This window comes from Rattus norvegicus, chromosome 1 (assembly GCF_036323735.1).
Source record: "Rattus norvegicus strain BN/NHsdMcwi chromosome 1, GRCr8, whole genome shotgun sequence".
Classification (NCBI taxonomy): Eukaryota; Metazoa; Chordata; class Mammalia; order Rodentia; family Muridae; genus Rattus; species Rattus norvegicus.
The window spans coordinates 107,882,656-107,909,146 of NC_086019.1; the positions used below are offsets into that span (position 1 = coordinate 107,882,656).

General features: G+C 48.3%; 2 protein-coding genes across 3 annotated transcripts in view; both read left to right on the top strand.

The window, feature by feature from the left end:
- The window catches only part of Nav2 (neuron navigator 2), a 658,579-nt gene that overhangs the window by 82,688 nt on the left and 549,400 nt on the right, over positions 1-26,491 (top strand). The window lies entirely within an intron of this gene.
- The window catches only part of LOC134483127 (uncharacterized), an 84,877-nt gene that overhangs the window by 18,824 nt on the left and 39,562 nt on the right, over positions 1-26,491 (top strand). Inside the window, exon 1 of the mRNA XM_063278370.1 lies at positions 1-26,491. This exon is cut by the window's left edge and continues 18,824 nt beyond it; it is cut by the window's right edge and continues 39,562 nt beyond it. The gene's annotated coding sequence lies outside the window, so the exon portion shown is untranslated.

Here is a 26,491-nt window from a genome sequence, read left to right on the forward strand (position 1 = left end):
TGATAATTTACTTGAAAAACATTCACTCAAAGCCTGCTAGGTGCCAGGTAAGGACCTGGCATAGCATGATAACCATGGCTGCCTTCCACATGAAGCTGCTGTCTAGTGGGGGAAGAAAAGAATTACCAGGAATTCTTGGAATTGTAGGAGCCATAGCAAAAATCTAGGCTTGGCCTGCATCTAAGACTTGGGGCAATGACACCCAGGTAGGTAAGTCATTCCGGAAGAAAATATACCATTCACAAATGCAGGATAGGTCAGAATCAGGTAAAGAAGGTTTATGAAGGGAAGGTTCTGGATAAGCATACCTGCTGTTGTGCAAAGTTTTGGGCCTAGAGAGTAGAGGAGGAGGAGGAACATAGAGAAAGAAGAGAGGGAAGTCATAGCTCAGGCTGATTGCCTGGGAGAACTATATAACTCCAGTCATTCACTCTTTCAGTGGACATTTATTTGGCACCAGGAATGCTGGAGGTACCAACTATTAGGTGCCTCATATATACAATAAGCAGGTTATAGCCGTGGACATTGAGAGCCACACAGCCAGATGGAGGAGACAACCCTGGGTCTATATAGTCAGATGGAGGAGGCAATCCTAAAAGGTTAGTCCAAGCATAGCAAAGGTGAGAGGAAGAGAACACAAAGAGAGAGTCTATCTTGTTAGGCTGCATCCTGAATGTCCAGTCTTCATGCTCCTGGCAGGAAGCAGATAGTCAATGAACAGCAGGTGACTGATGGCCTGAATCAAGAGAATCTGCCTCCTTTTCCCCCACTTGCCAGCTATTCCTGCCATTTTCCTTAGTCTGGATTGTAGATCTCTTTGAAAACATCTCTGTCTCATCACAAAGCAAGTGAATCTTCTGACAGAGTGTCCTGGAAACTGGTATGGTGCAGATGTGATTTGACCTTGCTGTCACAGAGCTTGCAGCATAATGTGGACGACAAGCATTAAATAACTAGCCACACAAATAATTATGTGTCATAATTTAAAATGATGGCATGTAAATACAAGATGTGTGAGGTGATGTCGGGGGACATGGAGGGACCCAGGAAGACTCTCTTGGGAAATTGATATTTGAACGAGGAGCAGCACAGAGGGTGGGGCACATGGCACACCAAGAAGGATGTCTCGGATATTCAGAGAGAAGGTAACTACATAGGCTACACCGGCTGTGAGATCGGCATGGAGTACAATATGTTCAAGTATGACTGGGCCACAGAGATTAGCTGAGAAGGCTGGAGGGAGTCCAGAATCCTGAGAGGTGTCTGTCACTTTAGAGATGTTCATCTCATGACAGAAGAGAAATTGGGAGCCATCAAAAGGTTTTTAAATGGAGGAGAAATGTGATCAGATTACACTGGCTTTCTGTGAGGAGAATTTCCGATGAGTAGTAGAAAAGCAAGAAGGGACACGGGTACGCATCCATGCATGCATGCATACATACATACATACATACATGCACACATGTACATACACATATATCCATGTATACATCCATGTACACACATAAATGCACATATACATATATTAATATACATATATGTGCACATGCATGCATACACATACATATCATACCCGTGCATACTTCCATATGCATGTGCATACATATGTACATGAATATACACATACACACATACACATATACATAAACACATGTACGCATATATATACACATACATACATAAATACACACACACGTGCACACTCGTGCACACATGTCCTCCAATGGCTATCAAAACCCTGTGCATAAGCAGCTTCATCAGCAGGAAGCAGATACAATTATAAAGTGACAGATGACTACCACATTATTTCTTCCAATCTTTCTGAAATGACCCCTCCTCCATTAAGATGGGACCTAGAAATGTACGTTGTTTACCATATTCTGTGAAATGACAGGCACAGTACTTCTCTTGAGACTAGTATTCTCTAGACAGGATGAGTGTCAGCAAATAATTTACTAGATTCTATTCTTTAAGAGGACTTGGGGGCACACAGTGGGGCAAGAATGGAATCCACCCTCTGTCAGCCTTTGGCTTGACAGCCAACATTACCACATACTCAGTCCGGCCTGGGAGCTCTCCTTTGGACAGTGAAGTTAGTTCTTATCTCAAATCCCCCATTAATGATGAGCTGTTAAATTACATTGTTCATGCTATCCGCAGAGAGAGTGACGTGCTGGCCTGAGGCCTCATTGTGGATTCCCTGACGCCCGTCAACCCACTCTGTCCTAATGGCTTAGAGAGGAAACATTGCCACTTGGGAAAATACCCACGAGGCTGTCACTTCCTCTTCTCAGGGGGTCTCCAGTTTCAGAAACAGAACTGTTTTGGCCTCAACAGTGGTCTTGGAGGGTAAGAGCATACCTAGGGGGAGCTACCTCCACGGTATCTGTGCTTTCCCCCTCCTCATCTCCCAAGGAGCCCCTCAGGAATGCTAATGAGTTGAGGAAAGGCTGGCTGGTGGCGGGGCTGGGCTCCGTTCCTTTTGCCCCTGTTCATTGTCTGAACTTTCCAAGGCTCTGATCTGGTTTCTGTGGGAAGTCTGGACAAGCTGGTGCCTTCTGGGGATTAGACCCACTGATAACAAGGGTAATTATATCTGTGGGTTTCGAGTCGCTCAGAACCGAAGGTAAACCAGCGTACAACAGAGAGGCTCTCCTCCCCCAAGTGGGCAGGAATGGCTGGAAAAGGTGTGTGAGGCTCGAGGTCATTTGGATCTGCTGCTGCCCAGCAAACATAAGTGTTGGCACTAGAATGAAGGGTCGAGGAAGGGATCCTCTGCAGAAACCTGAAGGGACAGACATGACCTCATAGAAAGGGCCAAGAACTCTTAGGTCCAACTGGGTATAGGGTCCTAGATCAGTCTCCCTTTCATTGTTAGGCATGAGAGCCATCCCTTTCCAATGGCACAACAATGAACTGTATGAAACATGTCGCCTCTCTTCTTGGCCACCAGCTCCAATTATGTGTCACAGTCCCCTTGGTTAAGTGAACAGCAGAAATGAAGTGTTTTGAGAGTGAGGCATGAGTCGTAGGCATCATATTACACATGCCGTCTTCTACCTGCTGAAGACACCATGGTCTGTGTCCCACTGCCCTCGCTACATGTCCCAAGTTGAAGCACCAGACCAGGTTGGCCTTCCTGTCCTGGAAGCTGGACCTTTCTCTTGTTGACTTGCCCTCTCCTGTAAAACATGCCAAGAAACCACCTTGAGATGAGGGTTCCAGCCTACTCAGGTAGGTGGAGGGGTGGCACTCACTTACGTAATTCTAGAAGTATAGTTTGACCAGTGGGGGAAAGAGACAGGCTAGTCCACCCTCAGTCCTCCTACAGCTCTGAGACGCAAGTTGACTTTGCAAGTGTCTCTTGAAGATCCTTACATGGTGAGCAAACACATCTGCTAAAGGGCCAACTGCAGATCCCCCAGCATGTGCTCGACAGTGGCCACTATAGCCAGGCATCCCGGGTAAGCCTTTGCCTTCCCTCGCCTCAGTGCCTTCTTCCTATGTGCAGTTCCCACAGCCGTCTGGCTTTAATCCCTCTCAGGCTCTGTTTTCTGATTGGTTCTGGTTAAGACTTCTAACTTTAAATCTGGACCTGCTATTTGCTAGCTGAATGAGATTGTGCAAATTCCACTCATCCCCCCTAAGAAATCAGTTTTCTTCTCTGTAATGTAGGCATCATGCTCTCTTTAAGATGTGAAAAAATGAGAAATTAATTCGTCTCCTAGGCTTCTTCACTGCGGCCCTCATAGTTGCTGCTTGTATCCATTAGTACTCCTTTCGCCACAGGGTCCTTTGCTCTGTCATCTGGGTCATTCGCCAGGGCCCAGTCAGCCCAGAAAGCAGGGTCAGAGGTTGCTTGGTTTAAATGAAAGTTGAGGAAAGTTTGGGTGTGTCTGCTCCCGGTGGGCAGCTCTCCAGGGCAGAGTTCGGGACATTCAGGGGTGTTTTATGCCTCTTAATGAAGTTTCCAGCCTGCCAGGGGATAGCACTGGGCTGTCGAGTGCTTAGGGTTTTGACGACAGAACATACACTGCATCTCAGACACTGCCCGCCTGCCCACCAGAGTTGTCATCACTACAGAAAGTTGAGCTATTGTTGGCTCAGGGCTCTAGGAGTCGGAGTCAGGAGGGAGAAAGAACGAGGTTGCCTTAAGGCCAGTGCCCTTCTGTCTGTCCATAGTGTTTCCTGACATGATCTCTATCGAGACCTGACTGAAGAGATGTCCCTACAGCATGAGCCTGATAAAGGTAAAGCCTTCATCATCCTAGCCTCCTGAGAACTAGGAGTGGCCTCCAAAGACCTGTGAGCCAACTCCTTTCCAAGGTTAGGCATGAAGACAGAGCAGAGAACCCAGCACCAGTGAGGCAGGCAGTCGGACTGCTGCAGACTGGCCTGATGGAGTCCTGGGTTTCTTCTCCCTGAATCCAAAAAACCTGGGTTCCTCTCACTGTGCTATTTAGGATATCAAACCACACCCCCACTGAGAAGACCTACCCAAGAAGGACGTGTGCCTTCCGTCCTAATCTGCTTCACCTCTTTCATTCCTCTCTCATGGCCGTGAACGGATGTGTGAGATGGGGGTTCCGAGTCTAAGCTAAGTCTAAACTGTGGAGTCTAATAGAGTGACTTAGAATGGGCGCTTATGGGGCTGGGGATTTAGCTCAGTAGTAGAGCACTTACCTAGGAAGCGCAAGGCCCTGGGTTCGGTCCCCAGCTCCGAAAAAAAGAACCAAAAAAAAAAAAAAGATGTAGTTGTGCTTATCTCACGGGCAAGTATCCAGTCACCTCTTTCCCTTGCTGTAAAAGGATGATAGGAAGGGTTCTTTCTGGGCTGACTTGTAAAGCCTCTGAGAAGAGTGTGTCTGTGCCTTCACCGTCCTGGATGATCCAGGGACTTCTGTTCCAAGTCCACTCTGTGCAAGGATGCTGGCACACGGGTCTCCTCGAGGGGGGCACATTTTTATTACTTAATTGGCATTTCATTTTCTGGGGTCTGGGCTGTGTATATCAGTATGGGTTCTTGCGGTGAGACATGAGAGACCAGACACAGGGACCCCCACCTCAACTCAGATGGGCCATTCAGAACAGAGCTCTATACAAACTACCCTGCCTCCTTTCTTCCCTTTAAGCTGGCCAAGCACCCTGACGGCCAGATTCAGCAGTGGGTGAATGGTTAAAACCGGTCTCTATAACCGGGCACGACTCAAGCGTTCCCACTAGGCCTGGTTGTCTCATTGCATGCATCAGGATGTCTGCAGTATCCTCAAAGGCGGTGCACAAAGACCAAAGGTTACCACAGCGGTTATTCTAGTGCCAGGACACGCTGCAGGCTCTGTCTCCCAGCCCAAATGCACTTTATGCCAGGATGCTGGCACGCAGGTCTCCTCATGGACGGCACTTTTATGTAATTGACATTTGCTTTATGGAGTCTGGGTTGTGGGTACCAGCTCCATGACTTAGATGATACCCAGGGCCCAGCCGGTCCTGAGGTTCTCCATCTGTAAAACGGCACAATGCCCTTTTCTTCACACTGTTAGTGCCGAATGCATCACAGATATCGAACATGTTGCCTGTGGCCTGCCATGTAGCCAGCGCTCAATAAACGACATCATTTTTCCTTTGTTCACATAAAAATTAGTTTTTACAAGTAAAGCCTCTTTGGCAGTAAACTCGTGGTCTGCAAAAGCGGGTGAGGGAGGAGCTGGGACTACTCCGGGCTCCAAGAGTGATCGCTAAGGAAATAGAGCTGTTTAGAACCCGGCTATTTATTTGTGAAATAAGCCACCCAGGACTGTGCACAGTGTGGGGTAAGTTGGTAAAACTGTGAAATGCAATTTGTATAACATGATCTATGGATTATTAAATTCACTTAGCTCTGAGCAGGCCTGAAATTGAGCGATTACTTTGGGTTCTCCTGCCTCTCTCCTCCAGCCACGAACCTAATAAGTCACTGGAGACTTTGTCCTCAGTTTGGTCCCAGCTGGACTCTGGACTGAGGAAGGGCGTAGAGCCATGTCGGGGAGTGTAAGTGAATTGGGAGGCTCTTGAGACGTTTTCTGAGGGAGGCTTCCAGGGTCTAGGGAGGGCTGGTGGGAAAGGCGGGGGTCAGGAGACATTAGCCATGCACAGGATGCTGCTCAGAGAGGGTTGGTGAGTATCGTCCACTAAAAGTGACTCCGCTCCCTAAGCAGGGATAACCACTTCCCAGTGCTGACCTATGGAGAAGGAAGGGGAGAAAGAAGGAGCATAAGGGAGGGCACACACAGTGGGTGGGTGGGTGCTACTGTCATTCCACGTCTGCCTGCTGGGAGGCCGTGCGCACGTCTAAGACGAGGATTGGACGTGTGTCTTCCATGTCCCCAATGCCCGGTCCAGAACAAGACCATGGCTGAGATAGAATTCAAGACTGAAAAAGTCCCCTCCTTTCTCCTGGAGACATCTGCCCTGCATCTTGAGTTGTACTTTGTTCTGTGAACTACCCAGACAGCGTAGCGAAGGGCATCGGAGAGCCTCTATCCCCTTCTCCAGAGAAGTGCATGGAAGGAGATGTGGCCCTCAAAATGGCATCATTTCCAGCTACCCACTGGAACTTCATGAAAACAAACATGGCCGCCAAGATGCTGGCAGGGAGAAGGGGGGCCATTCTCAGGGGACGGAACTGGTTGGGACAGGGAGCTGAGAAGACAGCAGCTTGTTGGAGCTGTAGGTCCGGCAGGAACAGGGCAGAGAGGTTTTGCAGAGTCTCTTCTGAATTCTCACAGCATCATCCAGCACCTGATTTCCCATGCAGAAGGGCAGCTGGAGTCCCCATCAGCATCCTACAGAGCTGGCACCTATCCCCTTCCCCTGTCGCTCAGCATCTAAGACCAAAGTCATGGCCTAAAGGAAACCATTCTATAGCGGGAAGCTAGCTCAGTCCGTCCTTCTCCAGCCAGAGAGGCTCAGGCAGATGGAGAGTGTTAAGCCCTGAAGTCATTTGTTATGTCCTGTAGCATAAATGGCAAAAGAAAAAAAAAAGAAAAAAGAAAGAAAAAAACCTCTCCTAATCCACTAATGGCTTCCTCAAACAGTGCATAATTCAGAACCTTTGCTATTTCCCAGCTGACAAAACGCTCTGTTAATAAAAACATCTGAAACCAGCCCATTCCCGCTTTTGTTTTGACTTAGGAATTAACGTCTGGTCTCCCGAGTTTCGAGTTAACGAGATTTCCCTGCATATGATATGCAGCTCCATTCCTCACAACTAAATCAAGCATTGGCTCCGCTTCGGCAGTGTGGATGCAGGCAGGGGTGTGGCCACGGGACAGACGTCCTCAAGAGACACGGATTCTCCCTTCTCGGGTCCCTGTGGGACGACCATGCGGGCAACCACACCTCATGCAGGTGATGGTGGCTGTAATAGGCTCAGCGGGGTGGAGGTTTGGAGTCTAGTTCAAACAGGTCGAAGGTCTGTGACAGGAGCAGTTGTTGTCACTGAGTAAGGTCTTCTTAGTCTCCATTGTGTGAACAGACGTCACAGTTTCACATCTCCCTTGGTTAACTCAGCCCTGGTGTGCAGAGCACACTGGAGCTAACAGGACAAAGAGACGCTGCTCTAGCTGCCTCTTATTCCGGACTGATCCCTCTGTCTCTCTCTGCTCCAGAAGGACCAAGTAACAAGGGCTTACTCTGTAGCCTAGGCTGATCTCCATCTCCACATCCTCCTGCCTCAACCTGCCAGGTACTGGGATTATTGGGAGGGGGTGACCAGCAAGCCCTATTCCTAATCAGAGTGTGAACTGCGTCCAGAGATGGGTTTGTAACTTCTGGTTCACACTATTGGAGCTCAGCTGCTTACTGCATTAACGCCAGTCCAAATTTGGAGAGCATCCACCGGGTGTGTTCCCCAGCCGTCAGGGTTCCCTCTTATTCATGTGAGTGGCATTCACAGGTCTTCAGAATAAAAGCAAGTGACAAAGAGAGGCAAAGTAAGATGTCGGGCAACCAGCATGGGGCTGAGGTACAAGGAAACCTCTGGGAGTGGAGGCGTGCGTAAAAAACCTCAAAGAGGGCTATGGGTAGGTCTCTAGCAGCATTGTGGTGTGCCCTGAAATTTTAGGTTAACTCAGGGAAACTGATATTCCAGTGGTGTGCTGTACAAATATTGTCAGGACCCCCTCCATGCTAATGCCCTCCAGAATGTGGATGTCAAACCTGACATCTCTGGGCATCCCCAGGAACAGCCTGTATCACCCTGACCTGAAATGTGTGTTATCTATGAGAAACCTTAGGCCTTGTCTGAACTGAGAGTCAGCCATGCAGATCCCACCAAAGCTTGCTGGGAGTTGTCACTCAGTCCAGAAAGCCCTGAACTTGAGCAGAGCCCAGATAGGAGCCCTGCCTTCCCCACCTCCGGCCCCTCGGGCTCTTAGAGAGGCCTCTTCCCAGACCTACCAGGGGGACCTAGCTGAATACCTGCCTGTCATTCCCTGATTGTCATGGTCACATTACTCCCTCATATTGGCGTGACATACTCCCAAAGTGGCATGAAACCTCACCAGGTGTCTCTTGAGCCACCAGGGACTCATAAAGCCATCTGACCAGCCTGGAAACAGAGACTGGAGCTTCGTGCAACCTCAGATCCCTGCAGAGTTCTCTTCTTCTCTCTTCTCTTTTCAGCCTCCCATCTAAATCCTTTACTAAGAAACTCTTTACCCTTTTAAGAACCTGGCATACATTGTATCCCCTGCTCAAGGCCTGAGCCAGTCTTTCAGAAAAGGCAAGCAAGAGTCCATAGACAGCCATCAGTTGACTTCCCATCACCATTGTGCCTTAATTGAACTTATTTATGTGGGGCAAGACCACTGCCATCAGTTTTCGTTATTAACTGCTCATCCACTTAGGCCTGTGAATGGCCTTCTTGGGCAGTTTTGGATGTGATTATCTGCTACTGCCCGGGACACCAATTCTTTTCATGGAATATGAGGAATAGAAGAAAATAGGAGTGTTGGACTCTGGTTGAGCATCTAGAAATGAATCTCGCTTGCTCCCTAAGCATTGCCATTCCGAATGCCAAGAGCTAAGAGCTGGATCCCACTGTTGCAGAATCCAAAACAAAGCCGGAAGGAGGGGTTGCCTTTCCAGCCGTGCTTGAACAGCTTGGGGGATGATGCAGTAGCCCGGAGCAGTGGCTATCTGCAGAAGAAAAGCAATCTGTCTGGACCCTAAGGATAACAGGCAAAGCCAGCTGCAAACATCTGCCAGCATGCTGGCTGAGGAAGCAGAACTCAGGTGAGCTCTGAGCCCATAAGCTGTTCAGCTGCTATCAAAGGAGGCTGGCTGCGGGTGCAGGCGTCCACCTGAGGAGTGGATGTTAACAGTAGCTGTCCTGTTCTGGGCCCTGGCCTTGGCATCCTAGACTGGGGGGGCCCTTAACGTCAGCTTCCTTGTTCCCAACAGCTATCCCCACTCTAAACTTTGCTCACCGAGTGTCCGCATGCATGTGGAGTTGGCATTAAAAATAGACTTCTACATTTGATCACAAGCCAGGTCGGTGACAGACACAGACCATGGACAATGATCCGGAATTGATGGTGCACATAACCAACAGAAAAAGAGGCAGGTGGCAGAGAGTGACATTTTTAATGAAAGATAAATTAATTTGAAGAGAAGCCAGACAGAGGGGAGATAGGAGAGGGGCTGATATCCTAACAGAGAGTAGCCTGTACACCGGTCCTGACATAGGGCAAACCTTAGTACCTTCAAAGAACAAATGAAAGACCTGTGGATCCAAAGTGGGTTTCTAGGCTGGCAGCACTATTAGAACACAAGAACAGCCTAGAAGTGGGCATGGTTAGGTCTACCCTTTGCTTACTGAGTCAGACTCTTCGTGTGGGATCAGGCTTTGAAGACCACTGCACTTTCTCTAATTTGCCTGAGGAGAGTTAGAGAGAGCCAAGGGAAGCCAGCAGAGCAGCAATAACAAGTTTGAATTGAATTGATTGGTGTGTGTGTGTGTGTGTGTGTGTGTGTGTGTGTGTGTGTGTATGTATGGGTGGGGGCATGTATGTGCACATGTATGTGTGTTTGTGTGTGTATGTGCACATGTGGGGGACATGTGTGTGTATGTGCACATGTGAGGGACATGCGTGTGCTTATGTGTGTGTATGTGTGTGCTTGTGTGTGTATGTGTGTGTGCATGTATGTTTATGTGTGTGTATGTTTGTGTACATGTGGGGAGTGTGTGTTTGTGTGTGTGTGTGTGTATGTGTGTGTGTGTGTGTGTGTGTGTGTGTGTGTGTGTGTGTGAAAGTCCCAGGGATCCTCCTGTCTCTGCTTTCCTAGTGTTGAGATTACAGGCATGTGTCATCATGTCAAGCTTTATATATGCACTGGGACCCAAGATCAGGTATTCATGCTTATTTGTATGCCAGCTACTCTACTGGCTAAGCCACCTCCTCAGCACAGTTAGCACTGTGGTGCAATTGGAAAGCCCTTACACACCGTGATACAGTTTTTACTTTAAAAATATTTATAGCTACTACTTGGAGTGAAGATAGCATGTGCCACGGAAGGGAAAAGGCCAGCTGGGGCTCAGTCACCTCCCTAGCCCTCTTGACCCTCCGTAGGTGTGCAGTAAACTTGAAATCTTTTGAGCATGTGTCTCTTACACTATGAGCATATCCCACCCCCTGCATCTCTTCTGTTCATCTCAATCGTTCCCCCAGACATTTTCATTTTTATATACCACACATGACTTCTTATATTATAAAATTATAATTATAAAATATTATAAAAGTACAAAATATTAGAAGCACGAACAAGAGAAAACATGGCACCTGTCCTCCCAAGACTGGCTTAATTTGCTTAATAAGATTCTCTTCAGTTGCTTCTCTGTTCCTATAAACAGGATAACTTCATTCTTCTTCAGGGATGAAAATACTTGCTGTATGTATGCACCACATTCTATACATATGTACCCCACTCTCCTTATCCAGTGCCCTGCTAATGGACAGTAGCTTGACTCCGTAATGTGAGTGTCCTGCATTATATGCAGGAAATGTCGATGTGCAAGTATTTGTGTGGCCTGTTGATCTGGATCTCAGGAGCGCTATAGCGGGGTCATTGGACAGATCTATGTGGGTTGTTTGTTTGTTCCACAGTGGCTGGAGTTGTTCACATTCCTGCCAACAGTGTACAGTGGCTCCTTTTTGCCCTCATCACTGACAGTATTTGTGGCTACCATTTCGATGACTGCCACTCTGACTGAGGCGAGGCGGGATCTCAGTGTGTTTTGGTCTGGATTTATCTGACAGCAAGGGAGGTAGGACATCTTCTCACGTGTTTGTTTGTTATGGTTTGTATTTTGTCTTTGCACCCATTTGTTTTCTTTTAATTTTTAACTTTTTCTGGTAATCCTGGGGATCTAACTCAGACTCTCGCACATGTGAGACCAAGCACGTTGCCACTCAACTGCACATCTGGCCTAGGTCAATATGGCTTGGTAGAAGAACCACAGTTCAGAGCATTTGGGGATGCCCCAGCACTCTGTGAATTTCATTCATGGTGACTGTCAGCATTCTGTACAGTCCCGAGAATGATCCGTGCTCCCCAGGCTCTCTTTGGGAGTGATTATGAAGTCACACAGGTAAAACAAGTAATGGTGAGTAGCCAATAGAGAGAGGTGGCAGGTGGACATGGTGATGGCTAACCATGGGTGTCAGCTTTGACACCTGGGAGGAGGGGACCTTAACTGATAAATTGTCTTTATCGTATTGACCTGTGGGCGTGCGTATGGGGTATTTTCTTGATTGTCAGTTGAGTAAGAAAGACTGCAGAAGGTGCCATCCCAAGGCAGGAAGCCTAGGCTATAAAAGAGAGGAGGAGGCAGCAAGCAGTATTATTAAGAAGTGGCTTCTGCCCTAAGTTTTCTCCTTGAGTTCCTGTTTAACCATCCCTTCATGGTGGACCATAACTTTTTACATAAAGCAAATATTTTCTTCCCCAATAAGCTTTTGGTCTTGATGTTACCCTAGCCACAGAAAGCAAACTAGAACAGATATCAAAACATCATCAAAGCAGGGGTCCAGAGCATCCAGAAGAGAGGATTGGATTAGCCCAGTTGTGAAAGCAAACCAAAGGCAAAGGTTGACTGTGGAAGCCTGTCTGAGGCAGCCAGCTGGAGTTCTCGCTCAAGAGTCCTGGGCAGAGCAGGGCTGAGTGTTTCCTTAGGTAAAAGCTGCCAAGTATAAGATCAGTAACAGCAACGAGAGGTATCAGTTATCATCAAACTGGTGCTCACAACCAGCAGAAAGCCAGTTAGGGAGGCTGAGTCATTGACGGAGTTCCTGAGAACTCCCCATTGATGAGCTTCTGGCTTGCTGTTCCCACTAGAGGTATTTCTGTACTTTGGAATAAACAATAACTTCAGTTAGAAACCATTCACCTTCTCGCTGTTCTGGAGGAGGCACCATGGTGTTTTTTAATACTATCAGCGTGAGGCTGTTCGGTTTTCTTTTCTTTTCTTTTCCTTTTTTAGTAAGGGCGATAGCTTGTCCTAGGACAGTGAGTGTTGGAGGCAAGACAAGCCTTCCTCTCTCCCAGAGTCTACTTCATCAAGCACAAATAGCACCTGATAATTTAGTAATATGACATACACCACACTTAAATATTAAATGAACTGGGCATAATGATTGATGTCTCTCATGCTCTTCTCTAACTTCTCCGAGGCACCAAGTGCAACGCCCAGCCTCACATGGCCTCAGGGAATATACTCAGTTAAGTGGACAGTGGAGTTCAACCCTAGCATCAGAGTGAGTGGGCTCTGTTGCCACTGTAGCTTACAGAAGATGAACCAGGACAAGAGTAAGAAAGCTGTCTTGGCACCTCGAGTCTGGAATCCCATCCTACTCTCTCCAGGACTCACGTTGCCCTTCTTCTTGCGTCTTGTTACCTTTGTGCTATTTAAGAAGACCTGTCAGTGGGACTCCAGGGTAATGTCTGCATCAGGAGACGGTCCCTTTGTGTATTTCACTGGAGCCCATTATATCAGAAGGCCAGTAGAGTTTGGCCAGCTCAGTTGCCATGGTATTTGACCTGTAGAAGGCAGAGCGTCCTTCCAGGCTGACTGAAGCCTGAGTGTGCATATTCATTGCGGGGCTGGCCCTGGAAAGGGGGAGGGAAGGAAGCCAAGTCAGGTAGCCGTGGCTGTTGGCTGTGTCTGCACCTCAGAGTCTATGACCCTGAGCATGGGGTCCTGTGTGCAGGACACATTCCTTTCCTCTCTTCCTCCCAATCAGGTGAGAATTCAGCTCTGAGGAAAAAAAATCAAAGGGCTTGGGTTTTGCAGCTGGCAAGAGATGAGTTAAAGGGCGTCCACTAAAGGGCACTGGGGCTGTCCTGGTTATGCCTGGGGTGCTCCCTCACACCATCTTCAGGTGTAGCAGGCATCTGAGGAGCACTACTGTGAGCCAGGCCACATGCTAGGTCTACACACCGTTTCCTTACTCCCTGAGCAGTCTCTGAAACTGGGATAATGACTGATCACCCTGGAAAGCCTTTGTGTGGAAGAGCAGAAAAGCAGCCCTGATGGACAGAATCACCAAAGCTTGGGAGCAAACAGACGCCACGTCCAACTTCCCAGGTGGCAGGGTCTCAGATGGGACTGGAGCCTGGGTCTCTGTCTCCACAGATCACCGCCTCTGCCCCACTCCATGTTCTTCCCTAGGCTTCGTCTCCTAGGCTGGCTTAGCTGCCCCTTCCCACGGTGCATTCTACTTTATATTAAACAGGAGGGGGAGAAGTTCCAAAGCCAAGCCATCCCTTTGACCCACCATCCTCCCCCATCTCCCCTCCCTTAAAGGACTCAGTTCTGAACATTTCTTTAGGTGCTTCTCAGCTGTTCGATATTCCTCAGTTGAGAATTCTTTGTTAGCTCTGTAGCTGATCTTGATATAGCTGTCTCCTGAGAGGCTCTGCCAGAGCATGACAAATACAGGGGCAGATGCTTGCAGCCAACCATTGAACTGAGAACGGGGTCCCCAATGGAGGAGTTAGGGGAAGGACTGGAGGAGCTCAAGGGGTTTGCAACGCCATAAGAACAACAATATCAACAAACCAGAGCTCCCAGAACTTCCAGGGACTAAACCACCATCCCACAAAAACACAGGGATGGACCTTTGGCTCCATCCACATATGTAGCAAAGGATGGCCTTGTTGGGCATCAGTGGGAGGAGAGGCCCTTGGTCCTGTCAAGGCTCAATGCCCCAGTGTAGGGGAATGTCAGGGTGTGGAGGGGGGAGGGAATGGGGGGTGGGTGAGGAAGCAGCACCTTCATAGAAGCAGGAGGAAGAAGGATGGGATAGCAGGTTTCTGGAGGAGAAACTGGGAAAGGGGATAACATTTAAAATGTAAATAAAAATATCCAATAAAAGAAAAAAAAGGACTCAATTCTTCTCCAATGTGTCTTTAAAGAGGGGAGAGATCAGCTGACTTCTTAAGACCTTTCATTTACCTAAAAATACTCACTGAGTTTTCACTTTGTACCACTCACCGTCTAAGGCTCTGGGATTAGACAGGAAGTGAGACTTGCTGTTTTCTACTCTAGGCACTGAGGGCTACAAAATCCATGAACAAAACTGAGACAAGAAGAGAAGGAAGAGACTTGCAACACTGTGAGGGGGGGCGATGTTAAACACTGCTGAGAAACCAGAAGACAGAGACAGAAAGTGCCAGTGTGGCAGGCCACTTCCAGCTAGGTGCTCAAGAGACTCACACTTGGAAGGGACTTGGAGGCCAGAGAGAGCCTGCTATGAAGGCCTGAGACTAGTATGTAAATTAGAAGCAATAGCAAGTACAGTTGCTGGGAAGCAGAAGAAACCAGCCTGCTGAGGGTAAAAGAGGGAAGCCCAGGATGACTGGGGAAAGTGACCCAGGAGAGGCAAAGCATAGTCCCAGAGGCCCTGATTGGCTGTGGTGAGGAGTTCAAGCTTATGCTAATTCAGATACAAAGCCGAAAGACCAGTCAAGCTGGGAACAGCACCTGTGGCCTCCTATAGTTTAAAGGTGACCTGAAGGGTGAACTCCGGGAGGCAGGGATAAGGGACACAAAGTCCACCCCTCCACACTCTTGTCCTCCCAGCTCCCACCTGCCATTGCAGGAGGTGCTGGCCTGGGGTGCAACAGGTCCATGAAGAGAACCTGTCACCAGTCCTGGGGCAGGACTGTCCTGGATAGGGAAGGGCAGGCCTGTGTGTGAGAAGGAATTTCACAGACCAGCTAGGGACTAGTGTTCACCCTTGGATTAGACAGTTTCATGATCTCTGAACAGCTTAAGAGGAAGGATTTAATTGGGAGCGTGGTGTCAGAGGTATCAGTCCATCCAGGCAGAAGAGTATGGTGAAACAGAGCACTTCACACCCCAACGGCCACCCCCGACGGCCAGGAAGCAGGGAGAAAGTAACAGGAATGGGCCAGGGAGAGTATGTCCCTAAGAACCTCCCTCCGAAGAAGGCCCTTCCTTCCACGAAGTTCCTCCTCCTAAAGTTTTCTAAACTTCTTAAACTGGACCACCTTCTGAGGACCAAACTTTCAATACACCAGGCTTGGGGGATGCTTCCTATCTAAACTTTAACAACCCCAATTAACAATCACAATGGCTTGAAGAGGGTGGGTCTCAGGGCATGGCCATGACATGCTTTGCGGGTGCACTTGTAGTTACAGAAAATATAGAATTCTCCTCTCATGGCCCTCTTCATGCTGCCCTTCCCTCCTCTGATGCCATACCTCTACCTGGGCCCTCTCCACATGCTGGTTGTTCTCCCTTCCAGGCCCTCTGGCTGCTGCCTATCCCTTCTCTGGCCTCTCGGCCCCGTCTCTCTCCCTACGCAGCAGGCTGTTGTGTGCCAGCACCTGTGTGCTAGGCATTCTCCTCACTTGGGTCCCCAAGCCCAGCCAGATAAGAGCATCTGGGAGGCGGCAGCTCCCTTGGCTGCAGGACTTGCAGTGGCCTTTTGGACAGGTGCCCAGAGCTGACAACCAGTGTGGCTCCTGTCCTGTTCTGTCACCACCCAGTGACACAGCACAGGCAGCACATGGGCTGGGCACCAGCCAGCTGACACTGCCCCCCAGGGACCCATGCCCCTCATGTCTGAAAATGTGAGGTGGGGGTCATCTGCGGAAGATTTGGCAGCTTATTCGGGAACGTGGCATGGCTCCCTGACTCCCGCCGATCACAGTCATAGGAGCATAAATTCTGACTGCCCTGACTTCCCGTCTGGAAGATCCAAGCATCTTACCTTTAAGTTTCTTAATAAAGCCTTCATAGTCTTTACCATGACCTTCATTTTATAGGTCAGGAGGTCAAGGCACTGAGAGGCCACCATGTCCAGTCCCACTAGCTGTGAAAGGTGGAGTTGGGATTTGAGCAAAGAGTCCCTGAGCACAGGGCCAAGGCAGCAATCTGTACCTAAGAACTAGCACGAAGCCCCAACTGCTCTCTGGCCAGAGGTGCCCTGCGATTTCTAGAATGCTGCCCCACTTCCTACAAGAGGCTATTCCGGGCTGGGGGCAGGTGGCTAGAGAGCTCAGCTCTAACCATGAGATGGGCACGTGGGTTGGGGAACCACACCTAATCTACTGACCCCACCCACTACGTGACTGTGTGAGATGACACAGTAACAGACAGCACGGGGTGGCTAGCGATGAAAGACAAGGGGGCAAAGAAAGGGGGGTATTTACTGCTTGGGCCCTCAGGGACCCTCAAGAGACCAAATTTCATGTTTAAAGCAGATAAGAGCTGCCTTGGCTGTAGCTTCCAGTGCAAAGACTTCTCATTTGCGCCACAGACACCAACCCAAGCTGACGGTGGCATAAAGTACTGGCTTCTGGCCAGGTTTTGTGCGGTGCTGCGGAATCAAACGCAGGGTTTTGTGTGTGCTTGGCAATCACTCCATTCAGTGAACTCCAACTGCAGACTCAAGCTTCCTTTACCTGAGGGTTGTTTTTTTTAACCTAGAAAACAGGATAGAAATCCGAATCCACACAGGAGCGTGGCTTGGAAGCCCCATTACAAAACAGCTTGTGAAGCTAATACTTAAGTGATACTAGATTCTTTCCTCTTTCTTCCCCTTTTCCGTAATCCAGGGGTCAGATAACAGTGCGAGGCTGTCTGAGAGAGCGCATGCTGACTTCGCAAGAATACAGGGTCAAATACAGATTTGAGCATCTCTGTGCCTCGGGGCCAAGCCAGGTACTCTTGGAGCCACTCCTCTCACCTGAAGAACTTCATTACAATGCCACTTTACCTGCTCAGCATGTGGCATATAGTGTGCCCTCTCCCCAAAAAAGAGTTACTAGAAAAATCATCATTTAAAAATGTCGTTGGGGGTCGGCAGGATGCCTCCTCAGGTTCAGGCACTGCTGCCCAGCCTGAGGACCCATTTGAGTCCTGGGAGCACATGGTTTAATGAGAGAACAAACTCCTGCAAGTTGTCATTTGTGTTCCATGTGCACTCTGTAGCACACGCATAGCCCTCTCACACACAATAGAAAGGTGAGCTGGGCGTGCTGGCACACGCTTTTAATCCCAGCACTCAGGAGGCAGAGGCAGGCAGATCTCTGGGAGTTCAAGGCCACCCTGATCTACGGAGTGAGTTCCAGGTCAGCTGGGGTGCTTATACAGAGAAACCCTGTTTCAGAGAAGAAGGAGGAGAAGGAGAAGGAGAAGGAGAAGGAGAAGGAGAAGGAGAAGGAGAAGGAGAAGGAGAAGGAGAAGGAGAAGGAGAAGGAGGAGAGGAGGAGGAAGAGGAGGAAGAGGAACAGGAAAAAAGTGACTAAAAAAATGTCCTTTGACATACCATATAATGAATGCCTTGTTTGGCCCTCAGGGAGGCTCCCCTTATGTGGCAAGTTAGTTCCTGTCGTCCTCTTTTTTTTTCCCTAAAGGACACAGAGAGTGGAGAATTATAGCACACTGAAGACAGGCTTCAGACTTTTGGGCCCTTAGCCTTCAATGAAAGTCTGACTTCTCAGGGGGCGATGATTAGCACAGAAGCGGGATTACAGGATTCAGGTACCCTGGCTGCAATTCTTTACCAGCACCTTCCTGTGGCTGGTCTCCTTAGTGGAAAGCTACCCACTGTCAGCTGCGATGCTAAGTAAATCCTGAGAAACCTGAAACCGTGGCATTTACATTTACATCGGAGCTCAGCATCCCTAGGAGAGACCCTCTTCTGACCCACAAAGGACTCAGCCCTGACTCACTTGCCCTCCCACTGGCCTTGGTTAGCACCCCTCCAGGAGAGCTTTCCAGTGTCCTGGCTGTCATCACAGCCTCTAGGAAAGATGAACTGGAGTTAGTGCACCGGCACATGGCAAAGGGGAGGCCTGAGAATCACGGTTCACTTAGAATGACGAGCTTCAACAGCAGTAATGGTGGCAGCCTTTACGTAAGGGGGAAAAAAAAACATTTCAGAGGGGCTAACTTTTCCCCAGTCTCTGAGATTTCAAATAGTGAGGTTGGAATGACAAAGTCAATGGGCTTTCTGAAATACATTCGATATTTTACAGACACCATACTGGTCAGCCCAACTCATTCGGATTTGTGAGTTTTCACACAGGAGATGATGACCCACGAATGGGTCCTGAAATCATTTGGATGGGTGTGTCCATTATTTTCCTGCGGCTGAGATAAAACACAATGACCAAGGTAACTCATAGAGGAAAGTTTGGTTGGACCAGGAGGAATCCATGACGTCATAGTGGAGGTGGCAGATGGCAGGCATGTGCCTGGAGCAGCAGGCTGGTGGCTCACCTCTTTAACCACAGCACAAACCGTAGAGAGTGAACTAGAAATGATGAGGGTCCTTAAGCTCTCAAAGCCCCCACCTCATGGGGATACCTTCTCCAGCAAAGCCACACGTCCTAAACCTGGGGAGCGGGATGGAAGGGGGCACACTTAACTCAGATAACCACGGATGGGCTGAATCCGACATCTAAAAAACATACAGATCAAAATGACGGGGAACGTAATCAGAGAGCAAATACTACAGAGCATTCAGAGAGGCAAAGAAAGGCATGCTACCCATTCCTAGGACTGAGTCTGAGCGTAGATGTGAGTACTACTTTGAGGAAAAAAGAAACAATTTTAAAAACTGTGTGTGGGAGGGGAGTGCATGTGCGTGACCCCTGTGTAGGTCAGAAGACGGTGTTGGATCCCCTGGAGCTGAAGATGGTTATGAGCCACCTCCTATGGGTGCTGGAACCCCAAACTGAGTCCTCTGTCAGAGCAGTGAGCTCCATTAACTGCTGAGCCCTCTCTCCAGCCCCCAGCTTTGATTTTTTTTTTTTTTTAAGTCTTACACTGGGAATCATCAACAAGGTTTGAAAGCCACGGTGATAATTCATGGTTCTCAGATCCGAGTGTACAGCAGAGATATCCACCAAGCCTGTCGGAGCACAGAGGCTGACCATCCCTGGAGCTCCTGTAGAATGGTGGTTACTTTCTCATTGCTGTGGACAGAAACACTTAAGGGAGGAAAAGTTCAGTTTTCCTCATGACTTCGGAGGTCCATGCTTCTTCACTCTTACCTGCCTAGGCAGACCATTGTGCTATGGGAAAGAGCAATAAAAAGAAAGTTTCCCTTCTGGCCTAGTGGGGAAGGGGGAGGGAGCGGGGAGGGAGAGGGGGAGAGAGGGAAAAAGAGAGGCACAGAAGCTGAGACAGCTGACACAACCCTCAAAGACATACCCCCAGGGACCTACTTCTTCAAGCCAAACCCCACCTCCTAAAGTTTGCACAGCCTCCCAACACAGTGCCACCAGCTAGAGACCAAGCACGTCACACACACACACACACACACACACACACACACACACACACACACACACACACGTAAGCCTGTGGCGGACACATTGTGCTCAAGCTGTAACAGTCAGTCTGCACAGGGCCCACAAGCACTTAGGTGATCCTAATGCAACCAGTCCCAGATCTCATGGCAAACCGCTGGGCTGGTCCCCCTGCCTCATCACAGATGAGGCTGAGATTCAGAAAGGGAGACGCTCATCACCCTCCACAGCTGCTACGACTGAGAGCTAGGAGGCAGGCCCAATCTGTCTGACTCCAAAACTCCAAACCTCGCTGTGCTTTCTTTGGTGTCTGGAATAATCTGTCTCTAATGAGTGCATCTGGCAACTATTCCTCACTGTGTATTTTGTGCAAAAAAAAAAAAAAAAAAAAAACCCAAAAAAACTGCATTTTGTCTTAAAATCACATTCAGACGGAGATAAGGACAATTGGTACTTACGAGCCAAAGCCCCTTATGTTGATAATACTCTAGCACTCAGGGTGCTGAGTGGGATGCGGATCAGACCACGTCTGAGCTGTGTGGCCTAGAGGCGGGACCAGGCAGAAGACTCCTCCACCCGGAGGTGGCTTCATTCTCCTCCCTACAGAAGCCTCCATGCTTGCCTGTCGGCCGGACTCTTGCTGCATGCGTGACTTGGTGTCGGGAGGACAGTAGGGCCGGGAGAAAGCCCCGGGATCCGGGCATGCGTCAGTTCTGTCCCTAGAAGGGTGGCAGTACAGGCTTCCTAAACTGGGACACTGAGGACAGAAGAGCAGTGCTTCAGGACAGACAGACTGGGCACATCCTAGGTCCAGGTCCACTGTTCTGTAATCTAAAACTGTATCCAACTTTCTCAAGTCATGTATGTCACCTTTTGGGGTTTTTGTTTGTTTGTTTGTTTGTTTGTTTACATTTATTTATTTGCTTGCTTATGTGTGCATGTGCAAATACGACTTGCAAGAGTTGGTTTTCTCCTTTCACCATGTGGTTTCCGGGATTCAGCTCAGGTCTTCATGCTTGCCAACGAGGGCCTTTATCCACTGGGCAATCTCACGGCGGCCCAGAGGTCATCTTTCATAGAAGACTCAAAATACCTCTAATTTTAGGACTTTTCTGAGTATTTGGTAATACGTGCAAACACTGGAGCATGGTACTTGGTACTCGGTGTCATAGAAATTGTACTATGATGTAGGGAGCCATTCTGAGCTATACAGTCACAAAGGATATGGGGAACGGGTGTGGCGGCAGTCCCAAGATGTCGCCCGGGCGTCTCATGACTGGCACCTGACTTCCTCACACACCTGAAACTAGCCACATCCATTGTGAGAGCTGCGCAGGCGCACCATGACGCAAGATCAGGCCATGTGACATGGACCTATGAACTGAGATTACACAGTCTGGACGGAGGAGGCGGAGTTGAGGGAGGATATAAGGGAGTGTGCTTGGGGGCTGGGAGGATGAAGAAAAAAAGAAAGGAAAGAGAGGAAGGGAAGAAAAGAGAGATTGTTGCTTGCATGCAGAAAGAAAGGTTCCTGAATAAACGGCTTTGAGAAGAACGTCGTGGTGTCGCTCCTTTCTGCGGGACGGAGACGGAGACGACACTGTGAGCCCATCCACTCATAGCCTTTACTAAGTACTGTGGTGTTTTGGATGCCACACTGTGTGCACCAGCTCATGGCTGACTGCTCCACTGAGACACCTTGTGCGTGCATATGGAGGAAGCTAAGCCCAGTTTGCTCCCTCTTGCGTAGAGAGTGGGACCCAGAAATAGACAATTTCTTGAGTGTGTGTTCAATGCCGCAATGGGGGACAACAGAGGCCCCCTGGGAGCCAGAGGATGGCCGCCGAATTCCCTGAAAAGGCACCGATAAATAAAGCTTCCAGGAAGAGCTGAACAAACAGCAGGTCACAAGGTTTAAAGGAGGAGTGGAGACTAAGAGAAAGATAGCCTAGGTTAGGAAGGAGCGCAGAGATAGAAGATTCCAGAAGCAAAAGGGGGAAAGAACTTCTGAGGATTGTTGTAAGGAAGACTAGGGGGAAAGAAACAGCAAGGCTTCAGGAGGAAGGGGAGACAAGTTTGGGATGTCCTTCCATGAGTGTGGCCCTGAGAACAGGCAGGGACTGGTCCAGCTTACACAGCACCACAGAAAGCCCAACAGAGGAGAATTCACCTGGAGAAAAAGGCCAACAGGCAAGCGGTACTCTTCCTCCCTGTGAAGTGTCTGAATCTGGAGAAAGGTCGGCAGCCTAAGGCAGGCCTTTTGCCTTTTAGCTGTACTGTCCGAGTCCCCAAGGGCCAAGCCCCAAACCTGATTAACACTGGGCCAAATTGGCCCAGAGCACCCATTTCTATCCTAGGCTGGCTGCAGGCTACATTCTAATGGGATTGTTTGTGGGAGAAAAATAACGTCCTTTTCTCTGAGCCTGGGCTTCCACGGCTACCACAAGAGGTTGGTGCCCCAGACAACATTTAAGGCTACACTCTTGGGAGTGATTGGCTTTGAATTTCTCTTGTAGAAAATAAGCTCTAGAGTGAAGGGCAAATGAGGGAAATGAAAGTGGATGAAAGAGTGTGCCTGGGATGGTACAGAAACTGAACCTTCAGAATGCTGGCTGTAGTGAGTAGCTGTACACTCTGGGACGTGGGAAAGGCCCTTCCTCTCCCTGGCCCTTGGCTTTCTCGTCTGTGGAGGAGGAGGTGGAAACTCTGTAACAGTCCTTGCTCAGATTGCCAGTTTGGGACAGTCCTGATTCACTGAACTGCTCTAGGAGAGTCCTGCTTGCTTCTTTGAAGGTCCAATTTGCAGTGACCTAAGCTCAGAGAACCATGTGTGTATCTTCTCCTCACTGAGTCAACACTGGTGGTAAGGTCAATGTGCTTCTGATTGCCCAAAGATGGGGGAGCCCCCTGATGGAAGCGAGGTCAGTGCTGCTGTGCCAGCTACGAGTTTATCACTGCTTCTATTTCAAGATGTACTCAAGTCCATGGAATCAAAGAGTTTAAGGGTTTTTTATAGGAGAATATCTGTAGGTTAAGTAACCATTATCTCCCTACCAGATTTTAATCATTCCAACCATTATTAAATAAATCTATTTTTAATTAATCAGCTTTTTAAAAACCCCTCTCTGTGCTCTCGGAATTATTAGAAAGTCTAAGAGATGAAATTGAACTTTTGTGTTCGGGAAAGCTGGAAGGGATGGTGACTTGAGTGACAGGCAGCAATTGGGAGAGAAGGTGGTCAAATCAAACGTCCAGTGGGAGCCCAAGAACGGCTGCTGACATCACATAAGGCGTACTCACCAGAGGGGCCGCTTTGGGCCGTTTAAACCTGATGTCCCCTGTTGTTAAAGACAATAATGTAGGTACATCTCAATCATACAGTAAGGGAAGCTGGGCTTAATTAATCAGTGGTAGGGCCTAATCTAAACCCTGTGGCCTGATTCCTTTAATTATCCCGACACCTCCAAATTAGAAATTATCTTATTTAATTGGATGAATCCAGAAGGGTAAGAGTAGAGAGGAGGCCAATGGGGAGTGCTGACCTGAGAGGAGTGTCCTGCCTGCCCCTGAAGTGTGTGCCGTTTCCTGAAGAGAAACCCGAAGACACATGCGGATGCACTTCATCACAATGCAGTCCACGACAGACAATTATTTAGCTGAATTTCTTCTTCTGCAAGAGTGGGGAGAATGGTGGTGAGGTTGGCGCTGGTCTTAGCTTGCCCATCTTGCAGCCACACACCAGGTGGCAAGGCAGACATCACAGGCTGATGAGCCAACATGCCAGGTTCAGATATATCATTTCTCTGTTCTTGTGGGGTTTCCCTCCTGCTACTCCAGTGCAGAAACACCATGCATCTGTCCGCAGTCCCCCACTTCTACCAAACTGTAGTTGGGCTCATCTCTGAGATGTGGCTGGTGGTGACACACTCAGGAAAGGTCACCTCCTGTGTAGGACCAATGGCAGACTAGTCTCTCCTTGCTCTTCTTTCTGAAAGGCTGGGAAGGGTTAAGAGGTGAGTAAGTGCGGAAGTAGCTCAGAGCAAGACGGTCCTCTCATGGAACTCGTCCCAGACTATGAACTGCTTATGGAGTACAGAGATGTTCCAGAAAACCACTCGTTCCCTGACATCATGCTTTGGCTTTCTGGATGCAGCCTACTGATGCTTGTTTGGTCTATAGTTACACAGAGCCCTGGAGGGAGCCAAGTATGAGATCTCTCAATGAGCCAGGGGGAAGGACTGGTGGGCTCTGAGGACAGGTGTTGTTGATAGACACGGGTTGGGAGTGGGTAAGGGGTGTCCATGGATGTCTAGCAAGGCAGAGATTGGCCTTAGCCATGCTTTCCCCCAACCCCTAATTATGAAAGTTACTTTGTAATTTTAAAGAGAACAGAGAAAATAGAGACAATTGCTGTGCCAGCCGTTTGTCTCATGCCTGTGACAAAAAATAACTTCAAGAAGGATGGGCTCATATTGACTGGAGGTTTAAGAAGTAACATAGTCTATCGGGTGTGGAGGTTGTCAGGGGAATACAAGAGCAGGAGGCAAATGGTTGGACTGTATCAGTCAGGAAGCAGGGAGATGAATTCTGGGGTTCATGCTTTCTCCTTGTTACTCAGTCCAGGACCCCAGCCGCAGCAGGGCACACCCACGCCTAGAGTGAGAAGCCTCCTCAGTTAAGCCTTTTTGGAAACTCTTACAGATAACTCCCAGAGGTGGGTTTCTACAGAGATTCTAATCTAGTCAGATTGACCAATCAATCTTCACAACTCCACCCTTCATCAACCTGACACCCAAACATATCACCTTAAATCCTGACATTGCACCTCTGACCTAGAAAGTCTCATTTTCATCTCATAAAGAAAAATACACTCAGTCCATTACTGAAAAATCTCTAAAGCCTTCAGCAGTCTCAGCACTGCCCGAAAGTCCTGGGTCTCTTCTGAGACGCAGGGCCATCTCCTACCTGCAAGGTCTGGTACAGCAACAGGTAAGCTATACACTTCCAATGTGCTATGGCATAGACGGGACAACTCTCTTATTTACAGTTTTTTTTTAATTCTTCTCTCATATATTACATCCTGACTGATGTTAAAGGGAGGGAGACGGAAGGTCTCAAGGAGAGAGGGAAAGAGCGAGACTGAGATCCCATGAGCACACCACACACTGAACTTTGGGGGCTCTGTAACACACAGGGCTTGTGCTGAAATCATGCGGGCTCCAACAGTCTCGGGAAGCCAGACCCTCCAGCTTGACCACTGCAGCACACTCAGCCTCTCTCTTGAGCCAGGTCTACTCCATGCCCGTGCTTTTGCTGATGGATGTCCCGTCCATCATCCCGGCATCTGTCTTTCCTTTGTCTCCATCAGGACTTAGGCTTCACCTACACAGCTTCACATATCCCCTCACTGCAATCTCTTTCTTTTTTATAATTATTCAAATGCTTATGAATAAATATATATTGTTGATGCATATGTAGCAACAATAATTTTTAAAAGGAAGCCATGTATTTGAGAGGGAGAAGGGGTGGATGATGATACCAAAGTTCTTAGAGAGGAGAGGGGAGGAATGAGGCAAATACAGTGCACATATATGATCTGGATTTAAATAATCAGTTATTAAATAACTTGCTATATTACTGTGGAGCATTTTCCTTTGAATGAACAGCTTTACTATGCTAAGTATTACATTTAAATCGATAGAACCATCATATATCTATTCAGTAAAGCATGTTTCCTCTGTGGGATTACAGTAGCTTAACTGATAGGCCAAGCTGTTTTCAGTTTTTATAATAATATTTTAATGGTTTTATATGAACATCTCAGAATGTCTGGTCATTTCCTTAAGGGAGATTTCTAGAAGTGGGTTAAAATCCATGAGCTTAAAAAGAAAAAGCCACTTGAGATTTTTTTTTTCTTTAATTGATTTACATTCCAAAGGTTGCTCCCCTTTCCCACATAGCTTTTCAAGTTCATAGTTCAACCTTTAAGGGTTGAGGAAGATTAAATGGAAAGCCTCATCCAGGGCCACTCTTTCCAATGCTCCCTCAAGTTTTCAACGCTCCGGCTGGCGGTGCTGTTTGGCCTGGCTTTTGACGACGATATTTTATTTTAGGCAGTGTTTTGTCCACCTCATTTTAGATGGGGGAAGTTGCAATGCAAATGGGGTACACAGAGGACAGATCGAACATGATGTAAATGCAGTGATTTTGGAGACAAACAGCTGAGGTTTGAGTCCCCTGTTAAACAATGGACCTGTCAAATAAGAGAGGGGCAGTCTTAACGCACAGAATTGTCGGAAGTCCTCATGAGGATTAGATAAGTAAGATTGTGTCACCTCCCTGCCGTATGACATGCCATGTAAACTTGAAGTCATCTTTTCCCCAAGCGACCAGGAGCAACCTTCATGTAACTGTGACATCCAGGTCCTTTCTAGAAAGTCAACCATCACCTCACAAACTTTTGGCTGCTTCCTCAGCTCCAGTTTTGACCCCAAGGATGCCCATAAAGAGATGTAAGTAAAAACAAAACAAAACAAAACAAAACCAAAAAAACAAACAAACAAAGAAAGAAAAAACCCAGCTGAGACAAGACTCAGGATGACAGGGAATGACTCAGGAATCCTGAGGGTAGGTGGGGTAAGGTGAGGGATACAGACAGCCTGGG